We start from the raw sequence: 11,692 nt of genomic DNA on the forward strand, positions 1-11,692 counted from the left end.
CTACAAGACTTTTGATGGATGAAGTGAATACTACACATCGGCATTAGCCATTATTATCACCTAATTTGCTTAATTCAATTAATGTAAAACAATAGCCAATGTGGAATCTATTCGTAAGAAGTTCCACAAGGAGTATATTATATGTTCGGAATGGCAAATAAGTATAAATCCAAGCAATCTTGACAAGACACCCCTAGTGCAATTAGACTTCTATTTAGTACTGAAGAAGCACAATGAGAACACCACACTTGACAGCAATAGACATTTTAATTTTGCCTCGAAGTGCATTGTGCTATGAACATACTTGTATATACTCCAATTTCTCTCAGAGCTCGAATTTGTTGCACATTATGCTAAAACTTTCATTGCAAGAGGACATAGAATTGAGTAATGCTCCCCACCATTCATTAGCCACCACTTCCTGTAGGTTGGTTTTTTACCATCTAGACAAAATCATGTACAAAAGATCCTTCCTTTAGTCTGAATGCACTCATCTCTTTGATGCAATAAATTCAATCATGATCATTGGAGTAGAACATATTGACTATGTGTCATAAAATATAATATCTAGCTTTTCCAAATGATTTTCTCATATTAAACTGATCATTTAATATGGGAAGATAAAAGGGATACAAGAGTTAGGATATAGATATGTGTTTCTAGACCTATCTCAATAGGGGACTAAAAGGAGAAATGGTTGCATCTCAATAGGGATCCAAAAGGAGACAGTCTACCAAAGAGTAATGTGCAATAAGTACTTTTAGATTAACCTCAGCAAAGGGACCAAGAGGCGAGATGGTTATATCTCAATAGGGGTCCAAAAGGAGGTAGTCTATCAAAGAGCAACATGCATCTAATGGAGCTTAAAAGACCTTAGGGTTACCTTCATTAAAGACCTCCAAAAGTTAGTGTTAAAAAGTCATTTGACCTTAGGTAAGTTAGGGCTGACCTTGAGATGGGAACCCTACCCAAGCATGAAGTGCTTGTTGGCTTGCTAATTAAAGTGCTTGAAATGTTTGTGGGAGCCAACACAAAAGCAGTGCCCAAAGCTTGAGGTGATTTTTATGCTTGATTGACTATATGGTTGCTTCTTTGCCGCCTCTTGAAGGACCTATCAAACATTTTTGTGAAGGCTGTATTTTGGGTAAAATGTAGCGTTCTAAGTTTCCAAAGGATGGTTCAGTTAGGGCCACATGCAGGTTGCAGCTTGTGCATAGTGATGTTTGTGGGCCCATGCAAACTCCGTCCTTGGGCAATTACCTGTACTTCGTGACTTTCATTGATGATTACTCAAGGCATGCATGGGTATTTTCGCTTAAAGCGAAGTCCGAAGTTTTTATGTGCTTCAAACAATTTCTGGCTATGGCTGAAAATGTATCAAAATGTACTATGGGCACCCTCCATTCCAATCGAGGGGGGGAGTATATGTCTCATGAATTTAATGCATTTCTGGCTAGTCGTGGGATAAAACACCAACGTACAGTGCCTTATACACCTTAGCAAAATGGTGTTGGTGAGAGGAAAAACAGGTCACCTATGGAAATGGCACGATGTATGGTCAAAAGTCAAGCTTTGCCGCATTCTTTTTGGCTTGAGGCCATCATCTGTGCCACTTATGTACTAAACAGGTGTCCTATGAAAGCTTTGTAGTCTATTACTCCATATGAAGCATGGCATGATAGAAAGCCTTCTATTGAGCACATGCGTGTTTTTTGGCTATTTGGCAAATGCTTTGGTGCCACAAACACAGCACATAAAATTGGATGATAAGGCTGTCAAATGTATTTTTGTTGGTTATAGTGCTAAAAGCAAAGGTTATAGGTTGTATCATCCGCAAACAAAATGTATTCTAGTTTCACGGGATGTAGTGTTTGTGGAAGATTCTGTTCAGCCCTTGCTTTCATGTACTACAGACAGTAATGTAAGCTCACAAGACATTTATGACACTTTGTTGCCTCTTTTCAGTGGTGGAAATATGAATGTAAGTTCAAATGAGGCAAATGTATAGCCTATGGGGGTTTCTGAAAATGTTACAGATCAGCCTATTACTGATGCAAATGTACATGATGTACTTGATGAGGAAAGGACTGAAAATGAGCAGGCTAGAGGTATACCAAAATGGCTGGTGCACACTTTGCCTGATAGTAAATTGGATGCACCTTTGTCTAGTCATACTCGTTGAGGCTCTCGCCATGCATCTTCTGCATCAGATTGTTATGCTTTGGTTGTGTCTAGCTTACATGATGTTGAGGAGCCTCTGTTTTTTAAAGAAGCACAGAATTTAGAAAATTGGATGGCTGCCATGCAATCAGAGTATGATGCACTTATAGAAAATGACACATGGACTTTATGTGATTTGCCTCCTGGCAAAAAGGCCATTGGTACGAAGTGGGTTTACAAGTTGAAACGCAAGCCGGATGGTGAGATCGATCGCCATAAGGCTCGACCTGAGACTTTGCTCCCACTTGTCGTATGACTACTGTGTGTTTTCTATGTGCATTGGCAGCTCATTTTGGTTGGAATGTACATCAATCAGACATTGTTACTGCTTTCTTGAATGGTGACATATTTGAGGAAGTTTATGTAACGCAGTCTCACAGTTTTGTCATAAAAGGACAAGAGGACAAAGTGTGCAGATGTAAGAAGGCTTTGTATGGATTGAAGCAATCTCCTCATGCTTGGTGTGAGAAAGCTGACACTCATTTGGTCAAACGAGTCTTTTGTAACAGTCCAACAGAAAGCACATTGTATGTAAAGCATGAGGGTGATGTACTTCTCATTGTGGTCCTTTATGTCGATGATTTGCTGTTCACTGGACCAAATGAGAGACATATTGCTGAATTTAAGGCTAATTTGAATGCTACTTTCAAGATGAAAGATTTGGGGCTGTTGCATCATTAGTTGGGTATACAGTTTAAGCAGTGTGATGGTGATATTGCCTTGTGTCAAAAATGTTACATAGAGACATTGTTATGTAAGTTTGGACTTGAGGATTGCAAACCTATTGCCACTCCCATGGAAACAGGTTTGAATTTGAGTCTACATGATGCTGGCAATCCTACTGATGTCACTCTTTATCAAATTGTTGTTGGCTGCCTCATTTATGTATGCAACACGAGGCCAGATATTCAGTTTGCATAGCCCAGGGTCTAAGCATTGACAGGCTGTCAAGAGGATTTTTCGCTACCTTAGTGGCACTTTACATCTTGGCTTGTTTTATCCCAAGGGGGGGATCATTGTTGCCAGACTTACATGCTTTTTCGGACTCAGATTGGGCTGGTTGTTTTGATACGAGAGTGTCCACAAGTGGTTTTTGTTTCATGCTTGGCATTTCATGTATATCATGGTTGAGCAAGAAGCAACCTACTGTGGCCACTTCGAGTTGTGAGGCTGAGTACAGGACAGTCTTCACAGCTACGGTTGAGTGTGTATGGCTCAGACGCCTTATGCATTATTTGGGTGTTGGATAGGACACTGACAACACTATCTACACTGACAGTCAGAGCGCATTGGCAGTTGCGAGGAACCAAGTTTTTCATGCTCGCACAAAGCACATTGAGGTGCATTACCACTATGTCAAGGAGAGGCTCTCAGTAGGAGAGATCAGCTTGGCTTATGTTCCAAGCTGATGTGCCAACACAGGACAACCTTGCAGATCTTTTCACAAAGGCATTGTCTCGTGAGAAGCTTGAAGCTTTCCGCAAAGCTTTGGGCTTACTCCCCTTTGTCAACTGATCATGTCCTCAGGGCATGGCACTTCCCTTTACTCATGTGCCAGCTCTCGTTCACTGCATCACTCCAAGGGGGATTTGTTACCATATACATGTGGTAGTGATGTGTGTGAACACACTAGGACCACTGGGGCATTTTTTCCCTCTTTAGGAGGTTTTTTCCCCCGAGCATTGTATATACGCCCATCACTCTAGGGCTGTCTATCTTTCCATCGCACACTAAGTAACACACTCTCTATTGTGTGACTTGAGCTTCCTTCGTCTTCTCCAAGCTGTGTGCATTTCTCTGCAACCCTAATTCGAACAAAATCCATCTAGCCACTCTCCAATGTAAACTAGGGACTCTGATACCAGCCAACCTTCTGCCATGCTACCCTCCGGACGTGCCTTCTGACGCACATATCCCTTAAGTGTTTTCATGAAACGTTCTAAAAAGAACATCCATCTGGAACGTACTGTGCCAGCTGCTATTTCCACCTCATCAACTATGTGAACAAGAAGATGCACTTGAATGGTTAGCATGGTAGTAGGAAAGTGTTTCTCAAACATGCACACAACCTCCGCAACATTTAGTTTCGCGAATGGTATGGTGTCTACATTGATCTTCTTTTGTGAGATCCATTGCACCAACTTCGCAAGTTTTTAGATTGTATTACGGACGTCAGGAGTCAAATATCCCTCAATGGCCACAGGTAAAATAAACTGCAAAACACATCTAACAATGATATCAAAGTCCACACACAAATTTGTTACACAATTCCCACTATGATATATTCCACTTCAAACATACCTGATACATTTTATGCCAGTCGTGTGACTTCAAACCGGTAAGCTTTCCTTCTTTAGTGAAACACGTTCGGAGCGAGTGCATTTTACTAGTGGGGGTCCGCACTGATCGAATGGTCTCTTTTCCTTTTCGTTCTTGGGCTCCTATGAAAATCCATGGCACTTTAGGGAGTTTTATTGATCCATCGGATGCTGTTTGCGGCCAAAATTGCTCCATACGATCCATTTCTAAGATCAACCCTGGCTCCCAAAGTATCTTTCTTACCGGTCAGATGGTCCAATAGCAGATTACCCACATTCTTGAATATGTGCATTGGATCGAGCAAGTGAGATCATGAGTCGGGGCCAGTATGGTAACTCGTACCATAGAGAGAGTCTCTTCATCCCTGGGGGCAAACCGTCATCACACGTCTCCTTCTGCTCTAACCATGCTTGTGCAGACATCCATGGTGGCTCTCTTCCCAAAAAGCCATCGCGTAAAACATGATTCTCTGGAAGATACACTTGATGACCTTCGTAGATTTGCTTCTTCAATGAGGGTGCCCAACGTGCATTCAGTCTAGGTCCACATGTGACACATGCTCTGTATCCACTTGTTTGAAGCCTTGCATGTATACACATGACAATAGATAAGCTTGGAAAGAACCAAGATTTACAATGTTTAAGTTTGAGTGTAAATCACCTGAGCATTCTGTTAGTCCGGGATAGTCATGCATGGTCCACATTAGAATGCCTCTGATCAAAGCATTCCGTCGACCTGTGTGTCGGCTCATATCCACCAGTTCTATGCCAATCCACAATTGTTGTAGCTCTTCCAATAGTGGATGAAGATACAAATCCATATTCTTCACTGTATACCGCCCCAGCACGATTAAGCTTAGCCACAGGTGCCCCTTCTTGGTAGTCAACCATGGGGGAATGTTGTAGTTGACGATGACAGCGGGCCATACACTATAAGATGTTGATCTTTGACCAAATGGATTTACACCATCCATAGCCAGGACTAGGCACAAATTTCGAGCTTCCCTGGAAAAATCCGGCCATGTTTCGTCCATATGTTTCCAGGGTGCGCAATCGGCAGGAATCCGTAGCACACCATGTGAAGATTTATTCTCCTCATGCCATGATGCTAGGGCGGCCATGGACTTACATTCGAAGAAATGCTTGATGCGAGGAAGCAGAGGAAAATGTCGCAAAACCTTTTGTGGAATTTTTGTTCCGTGGAGATCTACTCGATATGTTTCGGAATCACATTTCGGACACTTCCCATGTCTATGTATTCCCCTCTAAAAAAGAATGCAGTCGTTAGGACAAGCGTGAATCGAATTGTAATCCATCCCTAAGTTTCACAAGATCTTTCTTGCTTCCTCTCTAGAATCTGGCATCACAGTATCAGCTGGCAGTATGTGCTCTTTGAGCAATCTACACAGCAAAAAAAATGCGGTACACTTGTGTAAGTAATCTATCGGATCATTATACATCTAGAGTTTTTTATTAAGGTAAACACATTGTAATAGATCACCTGAAAAGTGATGTGACGCTAGTGTCACTCCATCCAAACTTTGCCTGCATGTTGAGAAGAACCAGGAGCACCTTCAATCTAGACATATGTGCTCCATCATACAATGGCGTATCGGCTTCACTTTTCATATCATCATAGATAAGCCTTTCTGAATCCATGATCGTTTTGATCATTTCATCGATCTCGCTGAAACATTGCCTCATTGGGAATTGTTCTGCATAATCATCCTCTGAGCTGTTAGAGGCTATATCTTGTGGCCTTACTTATGCTGTTTGACCAAAGCGCCTGCGACGAACACGTCTATTGGGTTGCAAGATTGTTGCCTGTTGACCAGCGCCAGAGTTCGACAAGTTATAAAACTCGATCTATAATAGATGGATTGAACTCGCCAAATTCGCGAATGTGTTGCGTCTTGTCCGTCGCACAGCATGCTTGCATTGATTACAAGGACATAAGATCCTTGCTGAGAGATCGGTGTTTCGGTTGGACGGCCCCACATCCTCGTCACTACTCATAATGAAGGTAAAAACCTTATAATCTGGACATAAATTTAATCTTCTATTGGCATCCTCCGTCTTTTATCTCTCTCTCTCTCTCTCTCTCTCTCTCTCTCTCTCTCTCTCTCTCTCTCTCTCTCTCTCTCTCTCTCTTTGTTCACACTATAAACTATCTCACATTCTTTAGTCATGTCCAATCCCCGCACACCTCGGTCTAGAGGTGCACGGAGATCGGAACCACCGGGTTATAATCTCGTCTTTATTGGTCAATGCCTATATTTTTGGGTACGAGAAATCTACACACCCACATCTACATGATAGTGTATGTAGTGGAGAAAACCCCTTTGCCTCTTCTCTAGCTGTAGCAATTCACAGCATCTTAACATCTCTTCACAGAAGATCTTTGTTCAAGGGATTACTTAGCACATTACATGTTGGCCTCCAATCTGAGTATCATGCCGTTGAAAGCTTTCCAACTTAAGGTCGCATCCGTAAAGAGGAAGAGAGGGATCACCGTTCGTCTAACTCTAATTTTTTTACCGTAATCCCAAAGGTAGACTCTAATATAAAAACTCAATCCAAAATCTAATTTTAAGTCTAACCTAATTGAATGTGGTGATTTGCGGCTAATTGAATATGGTTATTGTGTGAGTTAATAGGTATCAGATTCTAATGGGAATATACATATTGTTGTGTAACTAGTGTTTGCTCTTTGGGCAAAGCACGCCTTCATTGACACGCACTAAAATCTAACCTAAATCTAATATAATTTTAAATCGAACATAAATCTAGATCTAATCTAATCTTAAACTCAAAATAAACCTAAATCTAATCTAATCTTAAATTTAACCTAAACCTAAACGTAATCTAACTTAAATCTAGGTAATCTTAAATCTTGTCTTAATTTTAATCTAAATCTAATCTAATATTAAACTAAACATAAACCTAAATCTAATCCAATCTTAAATCCTAAACTTAAATGTAATCTAACTTAAATCTAACACAGGTAGCGAATCTTTAATACTGCCCTAATTTTAAATCTAACATAAACATAAATCTAAATGTAATCTAACCTAATCTAATTTAAATCTTAACCTAATCTCTCTCTCTTTATTTTCTCCCCTTACCTGTCTTTTTCGTCTTCTCCCCCTCTCTCTCTCTTTGAATTTTTATTCTCTCTCTCTTTCTCCCTCTTTCTCTTTCTCTTTGTTTTCTCCTCCCTCTCTCTCTCTCTCTCTCTCTCTCTCTCTCTCTCTCTCTCTCTCTCTCTCTCTCTCTCTGTGTGTTTTATATCCTTCTCTCTCTCTCTCTTTTCCTCTCTCAATGTGTGTGTGTATGCATTCTTTGTTTATGCATGTGTGTGTGTGTATGTGTTTGTTGTTTATGCATGTGTTCTCTCTCTCTCTCTCTCTCTCTCTCTCTCTCTCTCTCTCTCTCAAAGACACAATGTGTGTGCGTGTGTGTATGTGTGAGAGAGAGAGGGAGAGAGAGAAAAAGGGGAAGGGAACATGAGAGAGAGGAGAGGGAAGGAGCATACCTGGCTCTCCTTTTGTGTGTGTGTGTGTGTGTGTGTGTGGAGAAGAAAGAGAGAGGGAGGGAGAGCGCGGGTTACCTCTTTGCTTGAGCGCCGAAAACTCATATATGAGATCTGAGTTTCGAGTGCTCTCGATTTATCTTTTACCCATGTCCGCATTGCTATGAGCGTCACTATGGGCATCACTATGTAACAAATAGAATAGCGACGCCGTGGATTTTCACTTTTGAGCGTCGCACTGTGAGCGTCGCTAATGTGAGGTATTTGATTGGCCGTCGATGGCCCCTTGAATATCTTGTGCCATCTTGATTCACTTCGGCAAAGTGGATTGATCTTGGACTTTTACCCACTTTATCGTCACCTTTTGCTCCTTCCATTGTTTGTCCCATAACTCTACTTTGGCCATTTTGCAAGTGGGAGGGAGATCTTCTTTCAAGTCTCTACAACACACCTTCATAGTGTCAAGCACTATTGTGATTTTATGGTGCGGATCGAATTATCTGATCCCTGTTGGCAGCAATAACTCGTACTGGCCTTCTCCTTGCACTCTATGCTTTGTGTTCTCCCAAATAGTGCTAATGAAATCTTTAATAAAGATGTCACTTTCATTTATTTGTTGGATTTGGGCATCTGCACAAAAGAAAAATTGCATGTATGCACTCCTTTCAAATAGCTGCATGATAATTTTCCCTTTGTTCAGGTGTCACTTTTGCACTAGACCAAAAAAAAAACAATTTACATACAACTGCATAGCACATCGATGGTCTACACATGTTAAACTATCAAAATATCAAGTTAAAGACATATAACACTTCAAACAACTATCTGAAATCATAAACACTGATTCACAATAGTTTGCACAAACCATGACGATAACATAACTGAAATATATTGACTCAATGACTTAGTCGTTCGAAAAATACGGGCTAAAAATCATCTTGAACACTTCAAAAACCTGTGTTAGATCATAAGACAAGAGTTTACATTTTGCTTATTTACACTTCAAAAAACAAGGTTACAATAGAATATATTTGCATCATGTTCTCGGTTATGAGGTGAAGAACACAGTCAAATTGATATTTTGCCAAAATTGATACCAAATTAGTATTACGATGATAAATTTTAAGATAGAAAAATCATAAAAATTTAGTGCATTTTTAACAAAAAATTCATAACTTGAATATAACTTTTGATCAAAAGAAGATTTTGCATAGATATCAAGAGGAAATTTAAGGTTTGTAATGCGTCTATCACCGATACCCATTAACTAAGCAATTTTCAAGGTTTCAAACTCCCGAGCATCTTGTAATTTAAGCTCAAAAAAATGAAGTGGACAAAAACTAATCTTTGATAAATTGCTCAGATTGTGGAAGAAAAGGTGGAAATTTTCCAGACGATTGTCCAAGAAACCCGGATAATAGGGACACAACAACTACCGAGCAAAGCACATAGCAAATTGGAAATGGAAATTTTGATTTAAGCCCATCTAACTCATCATTTTTGGTGCAATCAAATGCTTCCGTACTACCATTAGAAGCACCAGTAAAAGAACAACTATTTCAATTTTGCATAAAGATGCACAGGCCCCTGAAAAGCTTAAAATTGATCTTCTCAACAACAAATTCCTACATGAATTCAATTAAAACGTCTAGTTACCACCAAAGGTTGAAAAGAGTGTTAGGTTTGCAAGTGATTCTACATCCACTACCACTAGTGTGCAATCATTCACGAGTCTAAGGGACACATCAAAGTGAATGCTGCTAGCATTGTATGGCACACATAATTCATATGCACACTATGTAGACAAGAAGGGAAATTGTACAAAAAGTATTGACCAGTATTTGAAAGGCCAAGATACTAGCTCATAGACTTATGCCCAGTGTGATAGACCAGGAAGGATGGTTCATTTCAGAGGAAAGAATCTATCACAGCCCATCCTCTCCAGAGCTGAATGATATCACCCCAGTAAACCCAGAAATATGTTCAAAGCCAAACTCTCCCCCATCAAAAATCAAGCTTCGTCGTTGTAACCAAAGGAGCATATACTTTGACCAAACAACCACAAATATAGACAAGAGTCTAAAAGCTATGATGCCTTGGGTCTGAAACCACAGAAGCTCATGTCATAGGAGACCCGTGGCATAGACAATATCAAGGTGAAGATAATGCTATCTACAACTTGATTTGGGGAATTAGTTGTCAGGTTTCACGAGGTACATAGGAAACTATACACAAGGTTTACAAATGCCAAACATCAATAATGCTACCCACACTGTATCTTCACAGTCCCAAAAAGTGAGATTAAAATGGAGCCAAATAGTCTTAAATTCTCATAATGGAGAAAACTTTAGTGATCACCCTAGGAAGGGGGGAGCTGTAAATCCAATAATTTTAGCTCTTGTACCAGGAAATGCGACACCAGTTAGAAGCCCTAGAACTTCTAGCCAGCAAACCCCTTCAAAGCAGAAGCCATTAAAAGACCGTATGGTTGTTGAGAAGTTCCCACTTGACCTAGACTCCCTCAAAATCTGATGCCAAGTGCCGATATGAAGATTGCCAAGAACAGAAGTTTCAATTGACTTCCACAAGTCAAAGTCAAAGTCCAACATATCCCATAGTGTTCAAGCAATTGCATGGGACTAAGCTCTCATACATGCATATTAAGATGCAGATGGCAATGAATACCAGCAAATTCATGACCCTGTACAAACTCATATGGATGGTAAAACTGAAGTTAAGATTATCTCAAAATGTTGCAGAGTCTCAAGCTGACAGAACAAGTGAAGGATAGCTCAAATTCAACAGAAGCTAAAGCTCAGAAGACTACACAAAGGTCACCACCAAAATCTCCTCCAAAGAGATTCTGTTAGAAAGTACACTGGATCTTTAACATCAAAGGTTACTCAGATGCAGGTAGACAATGCTCAACAGTTGCAAGAAAAAGGTGCAGTATTACAGTCAAATGAGTCAACATCAACTGAAGTAGGTGGTCAAAGCAAAGAAGATGCAGAAAAAGTTCAACCCAAGGACACAAACACAACAAAATTAGTCAATTCAAAAAGACATCCTGAGAAGATCAAGTGTAACATCACTAGTGAACATGAAGAAAAGCTAGCAAGTGAAGTAAAGCTAGCTTTTTAGCTAGACAATAATCTCATGTCCTTTCAGACTTGGAAAAAATGTGGAAACCAAGCTAGAAGATGCTCTTGAATTCATTAAAATATCTAGAAACAAATGAGCAAAATGTTGGGGAATAATTTCCACCGCCATTCAAATAGGTTCAAAGACCCTCATAGCCCAATTCCATGTGATCACAACAAAAGATATAATAGATAACATCATATTGGGAATGCCACTAGCCCAAAATTTTCTAGAAGCATGGAGTTCAAACAAGATGCAGTTTGGGGTTGCAAAGAACCAAGAAGAAATAGGAAGTCCAAAGGTCAGTCAATCATTGCCAACAGAGTCAACATATAGAAATCCTAATGGAAAACAGAGCCTCAAGTCACCCTCCATAGAGACTAGGCTAGATCAAGATGAGACCATGGCAAAAGCGGGACAAGGATCTTCAAAAGAACCAACAATGAGAATACCTATAGTCCTCAACAATGCAAATGGAGCA

Source organism: Adiantum capillus-veneris, chromosome 19 (assembly GCF_014529385.1).
Source record: "Adiantum capillus-veneris isolate H3 chromosome 19, ASM1452938v2, whole genome shotgun sequence".
NCBI lineage: Eukaryota > Viridiplantae > Streptophyta > Polypodiopsida > Polypodiales > Pteridaceae > Adiantum > Adiantum capillus-veneris.